This window comes from Rattus norvegicus, chromosome 4, assembly GCF_036323735.1.
Source record: "Rattus norvegicus strain BN/NHsdMcwi chromosome 4, GRCr8, whole genome shotgun sequence".
Classification (NCBI taxonomy): Eukaryota; Metazoa; Chordata; class Mammalia; order Rodentia; family Muridae; genus Rattus; species Rattus norvegicus.
This window is the reverse complement of record NC_086022.1, coordinates 21188104-21210324: the sequence shown is the minus strand read 5'-3', so window position 1 is coordinate 21210324 and position 22221 is coordinate 21188104. Positions and strand designations below refer to the sequence as shown.

At 38.5% G+C, this 22221-nt stretch overlaps 1 long non-coding RNA gene across 1 annotated transcript; it reads left to right on the top strand.

The window, feature by feature from the left end:
- Positions 1-244: 244 nt before the first annotated feature.
- LOC108350655 (uncharacterized) lies at positions 245-21983 on the top strand. Its single transcript, XR_001837508.3, has 3 exons — positions 245-885; positions 20607-20688; positions 21535-21983. It is a non-coding gene; the product is annotated as an uncharacterized LOC108350655 (long non-coding RNA).
- The last annotated feature ends 238 nt before the right edge of the window (positions 21984-22221 follow it).

Here is a 22221-nt window from a genome sequence, read left to right as displayed (position 1 = left end):
CAGTAAGACTAGGCAACTCCCTCCTGTTAAGGCTAGAGAGGAAGTCCAGTAGGAGAAAAGGGTCAGTTCCTAAGGCATGACACAGAATCAGAGAAAGCCTCTGCTCCCACTGTTAAGAGTTCCAAAGAAGACCAAGATCTAGAACCTGTACACATCTCTGCATCTTTTAGAACCTATCACCAAACTCTATTAATGAAGAAAGTGACGGGCACTTTGTGTTTCGTGGTATTATAGAAGAGATTTAGTTGTTTACACAAGGATGAAGGAATTACCCAGTTTGTAGCTCTTGAGGAAGTAGAATTGTGGATTCCTTCACATTCCCCATTATGTGCTGGGAAGTGAGGTCATAGAGGCAAAAGATGGACAGTAAAACAAAGATTAAACCCCTTGCGTATAGGGATGAATTTCAGGGCCAATTGAAGAATTATATGTCAGCTTATTGTAGAACTTCCCGTTAAATCTATACTGAATGAATCCTCAAAAAGGCTTTGAGCTAGATTGTAGGCATAAATTTTTTGCAACCTACTTTTAGTAAGGGTTCAATCTCTCTTATAGCCCACCACCCAGCAGAGATACTGGAAAAGAAAAGTTATTAGGAGGCGAGCAAAGTGGACCTGTTTGGCAATGGTTCTTTGGGGGCAATATTGATTTTTGGCCGCAGTTCAGTCCTGTAGCAAACACCAAATATGACTCAGCAGCTACAGGCCGGTCCTCTAGGCAAGCAGACTCCATCTACAAACTGACAGCTACAGTTCAGTCCTTTAAGCAAGCAAACACCAGGCAGCTGTAGTTCAATCCTGAAGAAAGCGCCAGGCTTACCAACTGGCCTAAGCCAAGGCCATAAAAGCAGCAAGCTGCCACAGGAACCTCAGGAGCAGTTCTTGGGTGAGTTTTTCTCAATGGTAGCATTACCACAAGTTGAGCTCATGTAAGGAGAACCATACATGCATGTCTTTAATGAAGAATATCAATGTGGAGCAAACCAAACCAATGTTCAGTGCTCATCTCCCACTGTCTATGGGGTTATATTTATACCCTTCATCAAATGTCCTTTCACATGTTTGCTATATCAAAACATCCTGTCACCTGTGTCTGCTTCAGGTAAACAGTCTTTCATGTGTTTGCTTTAGCAAGATATCCTTTCACCTGTATGGCCCAGGAAAACATCTTTTGACATAACTTTCCAAAGAACTAGAAGTTTCCACTTTACTAGCTCTTGGTATAATCCCATCTTCTGTATGGTACACTTTATATCCCCTTTGATTCAGAATTTTTATAGATAACTCAGTTATTTTTTTTCTTTTTTCTTTTTTTCAGAGCTGGGGACTGAACCCAGGGCCTTGCACTTGCTAGGCAAGCGCTCTATCACTGCGCTAAATCCCCAACCCCCAGATAACTCACTTATATTCAACACAAAACACACAGAAATGTAGGCAAACTAAGGCCTGAATATCAGCCACTGTACACTCCTCAGTACTTTCTTCAGCACAGAAGAGCTCAAGCTAAATATTGACTGAGACTATGCACATTCATATAACTCCTGTTTAATAAAGCATGCATAGGATATTCTTTAATACCCCACATGTACAAATAATTCAGCTTCCTCAGCATGCTCGAGAGACTAAAGACTGTACAGTAAAAATCCAAAGCCATCCCTCAAGGCGAGAACAAAGTAAGAGTGACCTTGCACATGTTCTCAGAACACTATGTCTTCAGAAGTAAGCGAGGCAGGAGTATGAATATGTGTGACTCAGTGGATGAACACCCAAGCAAAGGACATCCACAGTGAACGGAGATCGAATCAAACAATTTCAACATCAAGGTGAAACAGAAAGAGCTACAAGAACTCAGTTCTGAAAATACAACCCAACAAGCAAATTGTCGGGGGCAGGGTTGCCATTAAGTCCTCCGTGCACTTGAATAGCTTGCCTCAGGTTTTTGTTTTTCCTTTTAGATATGGAAAATCTGAATCCATCATTCCGTTTTAGGTATAACATTCTGCATTTCTAACTGTCTTTCTGATGCTCCTAATGTCTGGTCTTCAGAGTCAAGTGAACCTAGATAATGATGTCCCAATTATGTAAATATCAAAGGAGCAAGGATCCTTACACAAGTAAACTTCAAACACAAAGCACATGACCTAGAAAAGTTCTCTTGAAAGCAAATCACCCGATAAATTTGCAATCTCACTTATATTTTCCCCTTCAAAAAAGGAGCAAATAACAACAATAATAGGTAATTCTGATTTAATCTTTATGATGCATCTAATAGCTTTAGGATGCTGATTTAGTAGCTTTACATGTGTTGGTCATTTAAACTTTCTTCACAAAAAATCTTTGGAGTAATTAGGGAACATATCTAAAACAAAACTTTCAAAAGAAAAATAATAAATAAAATAGTATAAGTAAACATTAAATACTTTTTCACAGATATTGGATTGTAATTCATTACAAACATTGGATGAAACTATCTTATTACTTGAAATTAGTTGTATTAACTTTTCCTAGGGAGACGGGAACAAATGATTATTCATCCCAGATAGTTCATTGATGCCAGAACAAAACACAATTCTATCTAAGTCTAGGTTAGTGAACCACTGAGTTGACTGGAGTTACTACAGGAACATGTGCGAGGGATTATTTTATAGATGTTTTAAAAGCAGCTACATCACCACCAACTCTACACTGGAATGACTGACAGTTCATGAAAGCTACATCCCGGACCTTCTTGCACAACCTGCAGGCAGTGTACCACTCAGAGCATCTGCTGCTCCTACCAATTACTGATGTGTATACAACCTCAGAAAGGGGACTTGTGAATCTTTTCAGTTTCAAGAGTATCCAGTTATGGGTGAATTTTATTTACACCCCGATTATTTTTTGAGTCTTAAGGAACCTTTCTCTCTTAGGGAGAGAAGATTTCAATTCAATGGGAACACTTACACAATAAAATTCATATGCAAAACATATAGATATGCCAGTAGGACTGACATTTACTATAATTCACCATAAGCCAATATCAAGGGATTGTATTGAGGAGGTAGTTATTGAAGCACAGTTTCTCTGTGTAGCTCAGGCTATCCTGGAACTTGCTCTCAAACTCAGAAATTCATCTGCCTCTACCTCCTGAGTGCTGGGATTAGAAGTATGAGGCACCATACCAACCAAGATCATTCTTAAAGAAAATTCTAATATGTTATAACTTGTAAACTTATAGACATAGCAGATAAGAGCATGAGGATTTAAGCATTATAATCAAGAATATGCAATTCCAGTTGTGATTTACATTACAGTATATTTATTGTCGTTTGCTATTAAATCCAGTAGTCAAAAGTAAATCTTTGTCAATTTGATAGACAGTCAGAATAGAATAAGGTGGAACTTACAGGTAAGTAGAAATAAAGAGTTCATGGACGCTGGTCAGTGGTATCAGGTCTTCACTCAGCATGTACAGGATATTGGTTCTAGCCTCACCCCTGGAAAAAGAAGTAAAAGGAAATAAAAACTGTCAAATGTCAATATGTCATTCAGTGTCATGACATCATTTCTGATATAATAAACTTCAGTTCCAGGAGGTAGCAAAAATCTCCCAAACACTTGGATATTTCTCTTTGGAAGAGGAGTTTGCTTAACTAAGTTTCAATCCAAATGTTTGCTTTTCTCTGAATTATACATTCCTACTCCTGGTTTGCTGTGTGAGGTTGTTATTGGTACTTCCATATTTTCTGGTTAACGCAAACAAGAGTAATTCTTTCCACTGCATTTTCCATTTACAACTTAGTTTCCAGGAGGCAGTGCTCATCATATTTTCCTTACATTTCCTTAGAAATATACTCTACTATAATAAAATTTGGGGTGGGTAAATTCTTTAAAAGTACAATATCTGAACTCAGTTCTTTTTTGAATTCACTAGCAAATCCTATCTTTATACCTAATAATATGATACTTCCTCCACAACTGCAGATCACACTGTGTTTGCTAGGAGATGCTAGAGGAGATGGATGAAATTCTGTGAAGAATCATTTGACACATGCCTATCTGCCTTTGGCTTCCTGGAGACAAAACTCTTAGTCAAAGGTCAATGTACTCCTGGTAGGAAATTTAACAATTGAAATTGCGAGTAAGGACCGAAAGAGCTGAAGGGGTTTGAAACCCCATAGGAATAACAATAATATCAATCAACCAGACACCCCAGAGCTCCCATGGACTAAACCACCAACCAAAGAATATACATGGAGGGACCCATGGCTCCAGCTGTTATGTAGCAGAAGATGGCAATGTTTGGCATTAATAGGAGTTGAAGCCCTTGGTCCCATGAAGGCTCCTTTCCCCAGTGTAGGGGAATGCCTGGACATTGAGGTGGGAGTGGGTGGGTGGGAATGGGAGCATCTTCTTAGAAGCAGGGGGAGGTGGGGAGGAGATAAGAGAGGGGGGAAAGGGGATAACATTTGAAATGTAAAATACATAAAATATCCAAGGGAAAAAAAGAATTAAGAGGAGGAAGATTTGAAATACTATTATGCAGTAGTATACCCTACTATAGCTAGCAGGTACTGGGCTTTGAGCCAGTGATAAAGTCCCTAAGATACTTGGATCTAATTGGAATGCTGTAGATGACCATAGGGCAACAGTAGAAGTTATCCACAAAGCTAATGGCTAAATGACAGCAGCAAATGAAGCTAGCTGTTAACATTATATTCAGAGTTAACAAAACTGAAAGGTAACTGGTGTCAATGAAGACTTTAGTTATCATTCCTGCTTGTCTCAGACATGAGTTCTAGGCTGAACAATTACTCTTAGCTGACTACAAGGTTAATCTAGATATGACTGAGGTTCACTATATCCTCCTAGGTTGGTTCAAAGGGCTTAGTGTAGTAGTCCCAGTATCAGCCTGGAGTAGATTAAGTCTTTAACCTTTAATAGAAACCGTAACAAATTAAGTCCTGGATGTTGGGTTTGTTCTCTTGTCCAGGTTCTCCAAGGTGTTTATTTTACTCTTATTCCACTGAAACCAAAAACACTCATCTCTCTCTCCTTTTCCCATCCCCCTCTCCTGCAACTGTCAAGACTCCCCAGTCTGCCTAGACTGTTGTTTACTCCTTGGAATTCCAACAAAAACACCCTCAAGCTCTGTTCAGTGTTCATTTTAAAGTTCTTTTATCCGCACTACAAAGTTGCAAGGGGACCCTCTGTCTTCCAGTGATAAAATAGCTTCAAAGGCACTCACCCAATGAGTTCTGTATTCTGTCATTTCAGTTACTCTGCCTGGGATTCCCCCCATCAACTCCTTACATAGAATTCTGTCTTTTCTAGAGAACTCCCTCCTTCACAAGTCTTTGGTCTTTCAATAGGACCCTCTAAAATTGTACTTACGTCATTACAAAGCAGTCGAACTAGTGTTGGTCTAATCTTTCCTCAGCGGGTATCTCAGAAGGACTGGCTTACATAAGGCAATGAGGGCAGGGACAGAAAAGCTTCCTTCAAGTTTCATTGTTTACTGCTCTCTTAAGTAATGTTTCGTAAGGCAGGAAAGTCATAAATTGAACCCCACCCACCCCTACCTCTTAGCAACCTAATTGCTTTCTTTCCTAAATCACTAGTCTCTAGGACACAAATTATTTCCCTGAGTGAGTCAAAAGGGAAGAAGGGACATGTCATTTCGTCAGAATATAAACATGGGCTTTTATCTGAGGACAACATCTCCCGCAGGCCAACAGCACTCAATTTTGTGCATGGTGAAACAGAAAACAGGAACAAGAAAAGGAGTACAAATTGTCTCCAGGCTTTTAGAATTCTAAGGTAGAAAACCAAAACCAAAACCAAAACCGACCAACCAAACAAACAAAAACAAAACAAAACAAAACCCTTGTACAATCCTCCTGAATCAAGAACAGGACTACATTCCCTCTTATAGTTACAGCAAAATGTGGTTAAAAAACAAAAAAAAGACAGATGGACTCCTTGTGTTAAACCTTCACCTTCTTTCCCTTACAAGTCATCTACCATGCTAGCTTCTACAGAAAGATAAGAGGCACACATAGCTATATGTATCTTAAAAGAAAATGCCAGTCATCCAAGATGTAGCAGATTATAAACAGAATGAACTTTAGTGCTTGAAGTTCTTTGTACAGAAATAACTTAAGTATAGATCCCAAAGGATGAAAATTAAACATTGAATTATGTTAATGTAACTCGTCACATTATGAGATTAAAATTAATTGTGTAATTAAAAGACATCGTAGTGCACACACATACACTACAAAACAAAACAAAAACTAAAATAACAATAACAACAACACAACAACAATAAATCCATGGGGTTCTTTTTGTGTTGGTCAGCTACTGCTGGTCTGCCTTGGAGGTTTGATATACCCAGTCACAATATTAAAATTTTATGTGAATGGAAGGTTGAACATCTGGGTGGTGATGGGAGGAGAATCTCCAAATGCTAGCCATCTTGTGCTTGGTTCTTGAGAAAGGATCACTTTCTAACCTGGAGCTCATGCACCAGGCAAAATTGTCTGACTGAGAGTCCCAGGATCTACCTGCATCCATTCACAGAACTGAACCTTGAAAGGAGAAGTGAGCACCACTTTGCCACAGGCCCTTTCCTGTGGCACAGAGATTAAACGTGGGTCCTTGCCGGTCACAGAGCACTTTCTGATTGCCAAAGGACTATCACTTCTGAATTTAAAGTCTATAAATAGCTGAATGCAGCGTAAGACTCTGAAAATAAATCCTCTGACAAATAACAGCTCTGAACTCTGCAAAAGACACATAAAAAGTTACTCTAGGCTCTGGAGCCTTATCAAAAGCATGGGGATTTCAGAGGAGTAAAGAGTTTGAAGCAAGTATTCTGCAGAATGAATTCGCTATTCTGTTGTGTCTTTGTCCTGGAAGTAGAGAGCTAGTTCAGTTTACCTTTGCTCCAGAAATGAATTAAATGATCTTCAAAACATGAGTTTAGTACTTGGTTACCTCCACTTTAGCACCATACCTTTCCATCCCCTAGGCTTCTGTTTTTCCAAAGGATGTACAGATGTTGTTCCACTTCCTAAAGATTCACAAGATACAACTGACTTTGTAACTGCAGATTCAAAGCTTACGTTATCAGCCATAAATGAGACTTTTCATCTCTGCCTGCTTTATTTCTCTGTCTTATCTCGATTACATGGAACTCCACAGTAGAACAGGGTTGTGCTTTAGGAGAGTCCTTAACCCCAGTCAATATTCATTAATGGAGTGGTTCGGCAGTGAGTCAGATAGACTTGTGTCCTAGTCGAGATTCTTGCTATTATTTAGCCACATTTTACTGGGTTGACTTCATATGTGCTTCTGCCCATTTTTTAAAAAAATTATTATTATGATTCTGAAGGGAGGAATAATATACTCGTTACAATTATAATTCTCTTGTCTTTATGAGGTAAGTCAAATTTAGTTTAAAATTTAAATATACACTAAGTTATTAACAAGCATCAATCCTTTTTAATATTTGTCTTCCTTACAGATGCCTGTCTAATGTTCATTTTCTTCCATTTCTTTTTTTTTTTTTTTTGGTTCTTTTTTTCGGAGCTGGGGACCGAACCCAGGGCCTTGCGCTTCCTAGGTAAGCTCTCTACCACTGAGCTAAATCCCCAGCCCCTTAATGTTCATTTTCAAGAACATTTCTGGGCGAGATTCTTAAAGTGCATTAGTAATCTTCGAAACCTTTCTCCATGAGACCCATATGCTCTTTCTCTTTTCTTTCACAAATCATGTAAGTCTTAATTCATTTCAAGTGTGATATAAGATTTTATCATATTGTAAATATAGAAGTTTCAAAATAAATAATAATATCTTTTCAAATGTATCCACTAGAGTCTAAAACTCACTCCGATGGTTTGAATGTGTTTGACTCGCATAGACTCATGTGTTTGAATAATTGACACACATAAGAAGTGGTACTATTAAGAGGTCTGGCTTTGTTGGAGTAGCTGTGGCCTTTTTGGAGGAAGTGTGTCACTGTGGGGTGAGCTTTGAAGTCTCCTGTGCTCAAGCTATGTACAGTGCGTCAAGGAATCTTCTGCTGCCTTTAGATAGAGCTGTAAGATTCTCAGCTAGTTCCTTCTCCAATACTATATCTGCCATGCATACAAAGCTGCCATACTTCCCACAATCATGACAATGAACTGCATCCTCTGGAGCAGTTAGCCAGCCTTGATGAAATTTTTTCTTTATAAGAGTTGCCAGGCTCATGAAGTCTCTTTACAGCAACAGAAACCCTAACTAAGACACTCACCATAGTTCCTTCAGGAGACAGGTAGAAAGGAGTAATTATGTTTCCTAGATTGGAACATCAGTTTGTCTCTTTCTATGCCGTATTAGAGACTTTTCTTTTCAGGCCAGAGGACAAAAGTTAAGCTCTTCTTTAATTGGATGTACAAAGACATGCTGTTCTCTCATAAGGGCAAGTGTGGAGGGGCAGGTAAGAAATTGGATCTTTCAAAGCAGATCTTATTTGTAAGGGCAGTTTGAAGAGACGAGCTTGAAGTAGGGAACCAGGAAAATAGACCTAGGCTGAGAGGACTCAGTGGCAGGAACTTGTGATGCTTGAAATTGAAACTAGAGTAGTTATTGAAGCATCGGGGAGTGGAAATGACAGTCTAGAATGTGAAAATACAAATGATAAGTAAAATTAGGTTTGGCAAAGGCATCTGCCAAGAGATTAAGAGCTGAATATTCTTTATGGACTTCTACAGACAGTTTCTTTATATGTAAAGTGCTATTTAAACAACACTAGATTCAGGCTGGGGATGTACATACTAATGTTTAGCCCATGGAGTGGCAGATGGACTAATCCAAACATCCAAATGAAGATACCCACTTGACCAGCTTTATTGTACCATTTCTATAGAGTAGTAATCTTTCAGTGTGATTCTTTTTCACAAACACAATTTCACATGTGGAAGAAATGAAAGTTTGATCTGAGGTGCCAATCATGTGTTCTGTTAAACAATTCCTGCAGGCCATCTGAGGTTTATCATGTTCTTCATGGCTGCTTTAAACTTTGTGTATAACCATTCTTCAAATTGATACTAAATTGATACTAAATTGGGAGAGCCTGATTGCAACTTGTTAGAAATTAAAATTTTCACATTTTGTATATGAAATAAATGTCTGTCCCGTATCTGATTCATTTCAGAATGAATTAAAATTCCATTTATTTTAAATCAAATTGACACATTTTAAAATTAAATTTATATTCCATATTTAGGTCCTTTACTTTCAGTTTAAATTTAAGTTTATCTCAATATAAACTAATTTAAATTCATTTTAAAATTTAGATTTTGGTCACTGTGGTTATAATTGATCAGCTTCCATTTAAGATTAAAAAAAAAAAACAGATACGTAACCTAAAAAGATAAAACAAAAGTAGAAGTTTAGGTAGTAAACTGGGTTCTCCTATCATCCGTAGACAGAATAGAAAAAATATAGGGTATAACTAATTCAGAAAACAAGGCTTGTAAAGTAGGCAAGAAGTACATATTTATGGAAGGCTATTTTTTTTTTTTGGTTCTTTTTTTTGGAGCTGGGGACCAAACCCAGGGCCTTGTGCTTCCTAGGTAAGCACTCTACCACTGAGCTAAATCCCCAGCCCTTATGGAAGGCTATTTTACACTACAGGAAGGGACATTCCTCTTTTGAGAAGGTGTGAAATAAGGAAGGACAAATCTGTGAAGCAGTCCTATCCTGAGGCAAACTGGTAGAAAAACTCGGGAATGGCTTCTCTGGCTGTTGTGCATCAGGTGCTGTGGTAATACCTAGTTATCTAAGACTTCTCTAAGACAGCCTTGCTCTTGGAATTTGGGTGACAAATGTGAATATGAGGAATAAATACAAGTATACACAGGAGACTAGACCCTTTGTCAGACGGCACAAAAGACTGTGACACTTAAGAACAATGTTTTCATTCAACAACGTGTATACAGTATCTCGTGACATAGTTATGGTGTAGAGTAGTAGCATCTTGAGGACTTTGGTGGCTTGAGTTCCTGTTGGTCAATATATTCTGCCTTATTAAACACTTGCTTTCAGAATACCTGATTCTGATGGGGCTTTTAAAATTTGTTTTACAAATACCTATGACCTGAAAATTTCCACAAAACATTCTCTTATTTCAATCTCATAATCATTAATAAATCAATATCTAATCATTTCCTAAGTTTAGAATAATTATTATAATTTTTGACATCTAGTGTAGGGAGCTGCGACCTGCCGTGCCTCAAAGATGGCACTGGTTTCTGCCTTCCACCCTCCCGATGGTGAGCGCTCCTTGTAGTGAACAAGTCCTTATTTGGCTATGCCTGCCTGGCCTGCTAGCTTCCGCATAAAGACAGCCTATCGGCATGACCCACGTAGCACGTTGGGGTTGGTTGGCGTTGGGTACTTAAGCTGATGTAGGGCGTTCTCTGGGGTCAGAAGATTGTATCAAGGTTCCTGAATAAACTGCTTGAAGAAGATCTCCTCTGGTCGTGTCTTCCTTGCTGGTCGAGGTTGGTCGCGACAATCTAGCAATATTGATTGCATGCTTCTTATCAGATGCCTTCTGTGAGATGACTATTTTCGTATCACTATTTCTATAAACTTTATTGTATTCCAAATAATTTCATAACGATACTGTTATATGACTTTTAACTCCACAAAATGCATGAAAGTGTTCTATAGGTACATATGCGAGAAATATTTAATGTTTTTTTCCATGACTAAAACAGAAAATTTCTTTCAAAACATAGTTTATTTAGGGGCTTTTTTATTAAAAATGGAAATAATCACTTTTCTTGACAATGGTACATTTTTATAAGAAAGTTTGAGCATCGTGCATACACACACACACACACACACACACACACACACACACACACACACACCCCTTATTAAACGAGCTTATATTAAAATAGTAAGAATGGTTGTTTCATATCACAGAGGCTCAGAGTGCAAATGTTATTAGGGCCTTGAGGCATGATGCATCAGCATTCACTTTAGTCCCACAATGACTGTCTCACAGAACCCGAAAACTGCTCACTCTATGAGGCTTACTGCTTCAGCAGTAATAATCTGGAACCCAAAATCTAGAAGGCTCTTGGAGAGCTACTTTCCGTAGTCAATGACGGAAGCCTGGAAACCCTGGTTCTGATTCCAGTGCAAGAGGTGCCAGCAGCAGCAGCAGATGCCACTGTGATTATTCAATTCAGCCAAGCCAACAAAAGAAAAGTAAGCCTCTCTCTGCTATGTGCCCATCCTTTAGAAATATGGCTGCTACCAAAAGATTCTACGAGCCCATGGGTTTGGTCATCCCATATCAATTAAGCATTTAAGACAATTCCTTGGCCAAGGCTCCCTATTCATGTGATTCTAATCTGTGGCAAGTTAATAATCAAAAACAAAAATCACAGGCAGTAACCTAATAGCATCTGGAGGCCAGCTCTTAATATTTACTTGCTAAAATAAAAACTATAAAAAAAAGCTATAGAAGCATATATTTCATATATTCAGACACATAGAAGTTATAATCTAATCAATTATCAAATACTTTATTAGTATACATTAATAAAAATATTTCTTCCTTTTTTTAAAAAGTTAAGTTGAAAGTCATAAAAATATCAACAATTAATTTTTATCTATGTCTATGTGCCCTGTTTATGGTCCAGATGAAATGTTTTTATAAGCAATAAAGTAATATATAGATATAGATATAGATATACATATAGATATAGATATAGATATAATTTTAGATTTATTTTGGAAAAAGATTGTGTTGTGATTACCTGTTCAGACAATTTATGTCTTATTGACAGTGATTTTAAAAATGAGTTTGAAAGTTCTAAGAAAATGATAACACAATCCAAGTGTCTTGGTAAGGCAAAGGCTTTAATTTCTGCAGAAAGGTTGTACAGCCATGTCCAGATAAGCCTGTAAGTGCAACTAGACAGAACCAACTACAGAACAACTGTTTTGTTTTTTTTTTTATTAACTTGAGTATTTCTTATATACATTTCGAGTGTTATTCCCTTTCCCGGTTTCCGGGCAAACATCCCCCTCCCCCCTCCCCTTCCTTATGGGTGTTCCCCTCCCCATCCTCCCCCCATTGCCGCCCTCCCCCCAACAATCTAGTTCACTGGGGGTTCAGTCTTAGCAGGACCCAGGGCTTCCCCTTCCACTGGTGCTCTTACTAGGATATTCATTGCTACCTATGAGGTCAGAGTCCAGGATCAGTCCATGTATAGTCTTTAGGTAATGGCTTAGTCCCTGAAAGCTCTGGTTGCTTGGCATTGTTGTACATATGGGGTCTCGAGCCCCTTCAGCTCTTCCAGTTCTTTCTCTGATTCCTTCAACGGGGGTCCTATTCTCAGTTCAGTGGTTTGCTGCTGGCATTCGCCTCTGTGTTTGCTGTATTCTGGGTGTGTCTCTCAGGAGCGATCTACATCCGGCTCCTGTCAGCCTGCACTTCTTTGCTTCATCCATCTTGTCTAATTGGATGGCTGTATATGTATGGGCCACATGTGGGGCAGGCTCTGAATAGGTGTTCCTTCTGTGTCTGTTTTAATCTTTGCCTCTCTATTCCCTGCCAAGGGTATTCTTATTCCCCTTTAAAGAAGGAGTGAAGCATTCACATTTTGATCATCCATCTTGAGTTTCATTTGTTCTAGGCATCTAGGGTAATTCAAGCATTTGGGCTAATAGCCACTTATCAATGAGTGCATACCATGTGTGTTTTTCTGTGATTGGGTTACCTCACTCAGGATGATATTTTCCAGTTCCAACCATTTGCCTACGAATTTCATAAAGTCATTGTTTTTGATAGCTGAGTAATATTCCATTGTGTAGATGTACCACATTTTCTGTACCCATTCCTTTGTTAAAGGGCATCTGGGTTCTTTCCAGCTTCTAGCTATTATAAATAAGGCTGCTATGAACATAGTGGAGCACGTGTCTTTTTTATATGTTGGGGCATCTTGTGGGTATATGCCCAAGAAAGATATAGCTGGGTCCTCAGGCAGTTCAATGTCCAATTTTCTGAGGAGCCTCCAGACTGATTTCCAGAATGGTTGTACCAGTCTGCAATCGCACCAACAATGGAGGAGTGTTCCAGTTTCTCCACATCCTCGCCAGCTTCTGCTGTCCTTGGAGTTCTTGATCTTAGCCATTCTGACTGGTGTGAGGTGAAATCTCAGGGTTGTTTTGATTAGCATTTCCTTTATGACTAAAGATATTGAACATTTCTTTAGGTGTTTCTCAGCCTTTCGGCATTCCTCAGCTGTGAATTCTTTGTTTAGCTCTGAACCCCAATTTTTAATAGGGTTATTTGTCTCCCTGCGGTCTAACTTCTTAAGTTCTTTGTATATTTTGGATATAAGACCTCTATCTGTTGTAGGATTGGTAAAGATCTTTTCCCAATCTGTTGGTTGCCGTTTTGTCCTAACCACAGTGTCCTTTGCCTTACAGAAGCTTTGCAGTTTTATGAGATCCCATTTGTCGATTCTTGATCTTAGAGCATAAGCCATTGGTGTTTTGTTCAGGAAATTTTTTCCAGTGCCCATGTGTTCCAGGTGCTGCCCTAGTTTTTCTTCTATTAGTTTGAGTGTATCTGTTTTGATGTGGAGGTCCTTGATCCACTTGGACTTAAGCTTTGTACAGGGTGATAAGCATGGATCGATCTGCATTCTTCTACATGTTGACCTCCAGTTGAACCAGCACCATTTGCTGAAAATGCTATCTTTTTTCCATTTGATGGTTTTGGCTCCTTTGTCAAAGATCAAGTGCCCATAGGTGTGTGGGTTCATTTCTGGGTCTTCAATTCTCTTCCATTGGTCTATCTGTCCGTCTCTGTACCAATACCATGCAGTTTTTATCACTATTGCTCTGCAATACTGCTTGAGTTCAGGGACAGTGATTCCCCCTGAAGTCCTTTTATTGTTGAGGATAGTTTTAGCTATTCTGGGTTTTTTGTTATTCCAGATGAATTTGCAAATTGTTCTGTCTAACTCTTTGAAAAATTGGATTGGTATTTTGATGGGGATTGCATTGAATCTGTAGATCGCTTTTGGTAAAATGGCCATTTTTACTATATTAATCCTGCCAATCCATGAGCATGGGAGATCTTTCCATCTTCTGAGGTCTTCTTCAATTTCTTTCTTCAGAGTCTTGAAGTTCTTATTGTACAGATCTTTTACTTGCTTGGTTAAAGGCACACCGAGGTACTTTATATTATTTGGGTCTATTATGAAGGGTGTCGTTTCCCTAATTTCTTCCTCGGCTTGTTTCTCTTTTGTGTAGAGGAAGGCTACTGATTTATTTGAGTTAATTTTATACCCAGCCACTTTGCTGAAGTTGTTTATCAGCTTTAGTAGTTCTCTGGTGGAACTTTTGGGATCACTTAAATATACTATCATATCATCTGCAAATAGTGATATTTTGACTTCTTCTTTTCCAATCTGTATCCCCTTGACCTCCTTTTGTTGTCTGATTTCTCTGGCCAGAACTTCAAGAACTATATTGAATAAGTAGGGAGAGAGTGGGCAGCCTTGTCTAGTCCCTGATTTTAGTGGGATTGCTTCAAGTTTCTCTCCATTTAGTTTAATGTTAGCAACTTGTTTGCTGTATATGGCTTTTACTATGTTTAGGCATGGGCCTTGAATTCCTATTCTTTCCAGGACTTTTATCATGAAGGGGTGTTGAATTTTGTCAAATGCTTTCTCAGCATCTAATGAAATGATCATGTGGTTTTGTTCTTTCAGTTTGTTTATACAATGGATCACGTTGATGGTTTTCCGTATATTAAACCATCCCTGCATGCCTGGGATGAAGCCTACTTGATCATGGTGGATGATTGTTTTGATGTGCTCTTGGATTCGGCTTGCCAGAATTTTATTGAGTATTTTTGCGTCGATATTCATAAGGGAAATTGGTCTGAAGTTCTCTTTCCTTTTTGGGTCTTTGTGTGGTTTAGATATAAGATTAATTATGGCTTCATAGAAGGAATTCGGTACTGCTCCATCCGTTTCAATTTTGTGGAATAGTTTGGATAATATTGGTATGAGGTCTTCTATGAAGGTCTGATAGAATTCTGCACTAAACCCGTCTGGACATGGACTCTTTTTGGTTGGGAGACCCTTAATGACTTCTATTTCCTTAGGAGTTATGGGGTTGTTTAACTGATTTAACTTTGGTACCTGGTATCTGTCTAGGAAATTGTCCATTTCCTGCAGATTTTCAAATTTTGTTGAATATAGGCTTTTATAGTAAGATCTGATGATTTTTTGAATTTCCTCTGAATCTGTAGTTATGTCTCCCTTTTCATTTCTGATTTTGTTAATTTGGACGTACTCTCTGTGTCCTTCGTTAGTCTGGCTAAGGGTTTATCTATCTTGTTGATTTTCTCAAAGAACCAACTTTTGCTTCTGTTGATTCTTTCTATGGTCCTTTTTGTTTCTACTTGATTGATTTCAGCTCTGAGTTTGATTATTTCCTGCCTTCTACTCCTCCTGGGTGTTTTTGCTTCTTTTTGTTCTAGAGCTTTTAGGTGTGTTGTCAAGCTGCTGACATATGCTCTTTCCTGTTTCTTTCTGCAGGCACTCAGCGCTATGAGTTTTCCTCTTAGCACAGCTTCCATTGTGTCCCATAAGTTTGGGTATGTTGTACCTTCATTTTCATTAAATTCTAAAAAGTCCTTAATTTCTTTCTTTATTTCTTCCTTGACCAGGTTATCATTGAGTAGAGCATTGTTCAATTTCCACGTATATGTGGGCATTCTTCCCTTATTGTTATTGAAGACCAGTTTTAGGCTGTGGTGGTCTGACAGCACGCATGGGATTATTTCCATCTTTCTGCACCTGTTGAGGCCCGTTTTTTGACCAATTATATGGTCAATTTTGGAGAAAGTACCATGAGGAGCTGAGAAGAAGGTATATCCTTTTGCTTTAGGATAGAATGTTCTATAAATATCTGTTAAGTCCATTTGGCTCATGACTTCTCTTAGTCTGTCTACGTCTCTGTTTAATTTCTGTTTCCATGATCTGTTGATTGATGAGAGTGGGGTGTTGAAATCTCCTACTATTATTGTGTGAGGTGCAATGTGTGTTTTGAGCTTTAGTAAGGTTTCTTTTACATATGTAGGTGCCCTTGTATTTGGGGCATAGATATTTAGGACTGAGAGTTCATCTTGGTGGATTTTTCCTTTGATGAATATGAAGTGTCCTTCCTTATCTTTTTGATGTATTTTAGTTGAAAATTGATTTTATTTGATATTAGAATGGCTACTCCAGCTTGCTTCTTCCGACCATTTGCTTGGAAAGTTGTTTTCCAGCCTTTCACTCTGAGGTAGAGTCTGTCTTTGTCTCTGAGGTGTGTTTCCTGTAGGCAGCAGAATGCAGGGTCCTCTTTGCGTATCCAGTTTGTTAATCTATGTCGTTTTATTGGGGAATTGAGGCCATTCATGTTGAGAGATATTAAGGAATAGTGATTATTGCTTCCTTTTATATTCATATTTGGATATGAGGTTATGTTTGTGTGCTTGTCTTCTCTTTGTTTTGTTGCCAAGTCGATTAGTTTCTTGCTTCTTCTAGGGTATAGCTTGCCTCCTTATGTTGGGCTTTACTATTTATTATCCTTTGTAGTGCTGGATTTGTAGAAAGATATTGTGTAAATTTGGTTTTGTCATGGGATATCTTGGTTTCTCCATCTATGTTAATTGAGAGTTTTGCTGGATACAGTAACCTGGGCTGGCATTTGTGTTCTCTTAGGGTCTGTATGACATCTGTCCAGGATCTTCTGGCTTTCATAGTTTCTGGCGAAAAGTCTGGTGTGATTCTGATAGGTCTGCCTTTATATGTTACTTGACCTTTCTCCCTTTTAATATTCTTTTTGCTTTTAATATGCTTTTAATATTTTTTCTTTATTTTGTGCGTTTGGTGTCTTGACTATTATGTAACGGGAGGTGTTTCTTTTCTGGTCCAATCTATTTGGAGTTCTGTAGGCTTCTTGTATGCCTATGGGTATCTCTTTTTTTAGGTTAGGGAAGTTTTCTTCTTTGATTTTGTTGAAGATATTTACTGGTCCTTTGAGCTGGGAGTCTTCACTGTCTTCTATACCTATTATCCTTAGGTTTGATCTTCTCATTGAGTCCTGGATTTCCTGTATGTTTTGGACCAGTAGCTTTTTTGCTTTACATTATCTTTAACAGTTGAGTCAATGATTTCTACGGAATCTTCTGCTCCTGAGATTCTCTCTTCCCTCTCTTGTATTCTGTTGGTGAAGCTCGTATCTACAGCTCCTTGTCTCTTCTTTTGGTTTTCTATATCCATGGTTGTTTCCATGTGTTCTTTCTTGATTGCTTCTATTTCCATTTTTAATTCCTTCCTCTGTTTGATTGTGTTTTCCTGGAATTCTTTCAGGGATTTTTGTGAGTCCTCTCTATGGGCTTCTACTTGTTTATTTATGATTTCCTGGAATTCTTTCAGGGATTTTTGTGATTCCTCTCTGTAGGCTTCTACTTGTTCTCTAAGGGAGTTCTTCACGTCTTTCTTGAAGTCCTCCAGCATCATGATCAAATATGATTTTGAAACTAGATATTGCTTTTCTGGTGTGTTTGGATATTCCGTGTTTGCTTTGGTGGGAGAATTGGGCTCCGATGATGCCGTGTAGTCTTGGTTTCTGTTGCTTGGGTTCCTGCGCTTGCCTCTCGCCATCAGATTATCTCTAGTGTTACTTTGTTCTGCTATTTCTGACAGTGGCTAGACTGTCCTATATGCCTGTGTGTCAGGTGTGCTGTAGACCTGTTTTCCTGTTTTCTTTCAGCCAGTTATGCGGACTGCTTTTGGGCGTGTAGTTTTTCCTATCTATAGGTCTTCAGCTGTTCCTGTGGGCCTGTGTCTGGAGTTCACCAGGCAGGTTACTTGCAGCAGAAAAGTTGGTCTTACCTGTGGTCCCGAGGCTCAAGCTTTCTCATCGGGTGTTGCTTATGAGCTCTCAGCAGCAGCAGCAACCAGGAAGATCTGCGCCGCCCTTTCCAGGAGCTTCTGTGCACCAGGATGGAGTTTGGTGTTTTCCTCTGGCGTCAGAGATGTGTGCAGAGTGCAGTCTCTTCTGGTTTCCCAAGCGTGTCTGCCTCTCTGAAGGTTTAGCTCTCCCTCCCACGGGATTTGGGTGCAGAGAACTGTTTATCCGGTAGGTCCCTTCAGTTTCTGGTGGTGACTCAGACGCAGCGGTCCTGCTGCTCCTGGCCCTCCTCTACAGGAACCCAGAGGCCTTATACAGTTTCCTCTTGGGCCAGGGATGTGGGCAGGGGTGGGCAGTGTTGGAGGTCCTTGTTTTGTTTTTGAATTCCTAACACAGAAGGGTCCTGTGCCTCACTCACGTGGTCATAGCTTTGTCTTGTGATACTGCCTAATTTACATCAAAGCTGCTGATGAGCAAAGTTGAGAACAGGATGTAACCTTGGGCCTGTATTTTGATTTTAAGAAGAAATCTGGGGGATTTGAGTATCTGCTGAGTGGCTTCTTAAATGGAGTTTTATCATATTTAACCCTTATTCAACCCTTTGATAAGAAATGTGTGTACATTTCTTACAATACTTTCCAAGTAATGTTTATCAAGTTATACATTTTGTTAAATTAGTCAGCAGCAGCCAATCAGAGTGCTCCTCAGCTGCCAAGCACAGCTGGTATTACTTTATTTCTAAGACCTTGACCTAGAGCTTTAAAAGAAACAAGACTGAAACAGTCAAGAGTTACTGGGAAATGTCAATTTGCTGTATAGAAATATGTTTACAGTCACTTCTAAGGAAGAAGGATGTGTTAGTTAGCCCTCTTTTGTCTGCCTGACTGGTGATACCCAAAGACCAGGGGCTCCTTGACCTCATCCAGAGTCTGTTTATAACTAACTCAAAGATTACTAACCTCTTCAGGCTTGTCACTACTGCTCTCCATCTCTTCACCAATGGTGCCTTTCTATGCTGGCTTCTTGCTCCTTTCATCACATGTTGACACAGCCATCATGAAAAGGCAAAACTGGTGAGCATCTGGGCCTTTAGCAGACTGCAATCCCTGACCACCCTGCCTCTGTCTTGTGAAAGGGGAAAAAATTAAAAGCCTTGCTTTTCATTTGGTCTGAGGTATTTGTTACTGGAAACACAGATGGATTGAAACTACTACTAGGGTTGCTAATTTTTCCCTCTTAAACAGATACCATATGATGTATTATTGCCATATTTGTAATTTCTATGTGCCCATGAGTATGTGTGGGTTGTTGTACTTTGAGTTCTCTTGAAAAACTTGAACAATCAAAAACACTTACAGAATATATAAAGCACTTGCTAAGGAAAACAACTATTTTCCAAATTTTTCTGTATCTTTATGTTAAAGTTTGAGTGTCAGTGAAAAGCTAAACAAAAACTGTATTTACTAATATGTTATTTGAAATTATAATACTTAAGAAATCGTAATTACAATAGAATTTGTATTTTATCCCAATTTATTGTATTGGATATTCTATCCAAAGAAATACTCTAAAATGACTATATAAGAAAATTACAGAGAGACTACTATGATTAAAATAAATTCACTCTTCACTTCTATTCATATACTATAACTCCCGGGTCTAAAAATATCTTAATGAGGCATCACCTCTGACTCCATGTATAGAAGAAACTATGACTGATACTCTTACAGAGAATATAACTGAGTCTGTACAAATAAGTGGAGATTTCTCTACACTGTTTAAAAGTTAGGGTTGGCCCTTAGACTCTAACACCATATTGAAATCAACAGGAACAGAAACATTTAATATGGTATCCATGTCTGCCTCAACAAGCAAGCACTAAGGACATAGGAATCTCAGGCCTAAACTCCATGCCTGCTCATGAAATAATGGTGACTACTAAAGAACTAATATACCACAAAGTTTTAGGAACTGTGTCTAAACACTGATCACTATTAATTATATTTAAAGAAACAGTCTATCTCTCATGTACTTAACTTTTGTAGCTTGACTTTTTTTTCAATTTTAAGAACTAAATATTTAGATTGTTTCTAAAATTCTAAAAAAAATGGAAGTATAACTAAGGTTGACATATTTATAAAATGGAAAAGAAAGTTATTTTTTCTGGTCAGGCCAGTTTTCTTACTTAAAAAAATTTTTTTTCAAAGAATTTTGTGCAAGTGATGTACTGCCAGAGTTGACTTTATTATTAAGGAACATTTTATTTACTGATTTTCAAAAGCTATTTATGTAACCTATAATTGCCAGTATTTTTCTTGCTACAATTTTGTGACTCATGAAGGATGTGAAGAGGAACCTTGATAAAAATGGCTTGTTTTGCAACATGATAATTGTAAAGATTATAATATACTTGCGAGTCTGTCAACAGGAGTTTCAAAAGGACAAAGTTAAGGGGAAGAGAGCAGGCCATACCTCAAACACAAAGTGAGTAACATTTTCTTCCAAGTAGTTTTCATCTTTCTTATAAACAATATCCCTTATCCTTCTTGTCTCCCACCTCATAAACATAAATTGTTCCAGTTTTTGATAGACTCCATTCTGTAACCTGTGCTCATTTTCTTTATCTTTCTTCAGAATAATGCCAGAGCAGTCTGACCCCCAAAGGACACATTAGCACTTCGAGACCTATTTCCTGTTCTTCTTTCCTCATACTGCAGTGAGTCAATAAATCTCTTTTCAAGTGGGCTATTTTTGATCTGTATTCACTGGATTTGAAATCGTCTTTAGCCTGAAATGCAGGTTTTAAAAGCTTATAAAATGGGGCTGTCTATGGCAGGTCCACACAGTTCTTTGTACAGCTGGGCCATAGTCTAAAACTTGGCCGTAACTGCTCTTTAACTAGCTGGGAAGGTGGGAAGTCAGGAAGGACAGTGTTTCAAATCTGTGCTAAAGTGAGGTTGATAAACTGGCAGTTTGTCCTTGAAAGTACTCTTGTTCAATGCTTTGGCTGTATAGATCGATATTGTACTTGAATTGCTCTGCTCATCAGCCTACAAGTCACCTATGAGATTGAATAAAAACTGTTTCCTAGACTTATATTTTAAGTCACTGCTAAAATAGTAATTTATACAAAATGCTGATATTATACAATACTTCATGTCCAATTGTTTTCAAACAGACTGTAGAAGGGCACGATGTTATTTCAGAATATATAGATGCATATTTTATGAAGGCAGATAATTTTAGAAAATATAGTCTACTTCTGACAGAATGCAGCCAATATTCGAGCATCAATGCATTATAGACAAGCAAAGCTGCTACACTAGAGAAGCATAAAATGGCTGTAGGGTTTGTGGAACAGCTGAGTAAGAGTAGCTGTCAGTGGTCCTTTAACTTTTAGCTTTGTACTTCTTGGTTGGTTTTGCTTAGATGTTTAATTTATTTATTAGTAATTTTTATCTTTTGAGAATTTTATATATGTGTTCAATGAAAAATGAACAAAAGCTCCCCTTTTAATTCCAACACACCTGCTCAGAACTGAACCTCTTCTTTGATTTTTAAGGCAAACATCCACTGGAACATGAGACACTTATTATGGCCGCACCCTCAAAGAAGAATAATTGTCCTTCTCCCAGCAGCTGTCAACTGCCAATTGTTCCTCAGGGAGAAATGGGGCACGGAGAGCATCTCTCCTTACATGTTGGTGATTTAACTGGCTTAGTGTTGTACAGGTCTTTTGCAGGTAAACAAATCTACTATGAATTCTTGAATAAAATATCGATTATGTTCAGAAGACAGTACTTCACTTCATTCATTTCTCCCCATTCTTCAGTTTTGTTTATTTTAAGTTATTTTATTATTTAAAAATTGTGTATGTGGTGGTTTGAATGAGAAGGCCCTATAGGCTCATGCTTGCTTCCTGCGTTATTCCTGCTTATTACACTCTTCAGGAAGAATCACGGGATGTGGTCGTACTAGAGGAGGTGTGCCGCCAGGCTCATTTTGTTAACTTCTAAACCCCCTTGAGCTGGGCCTTCACAGCCCACTTCGACATTTCAAAAACCCACTTCAGTCTCTCTCTCTCTCTCTCTCTCTCTCTCTCTCTCTCTCTCCCTCTTTTTCTTTCTCCCTCTGTGTGTGTGTGCATGTGTGTGCGTGTGTATCTCCGTGACTGCTGAACAGAATGTACGCTCAGTTACTGCCCAAGTGCACAGCCTTCCTGCCTACTGCCACAATGACCATAGAGTTG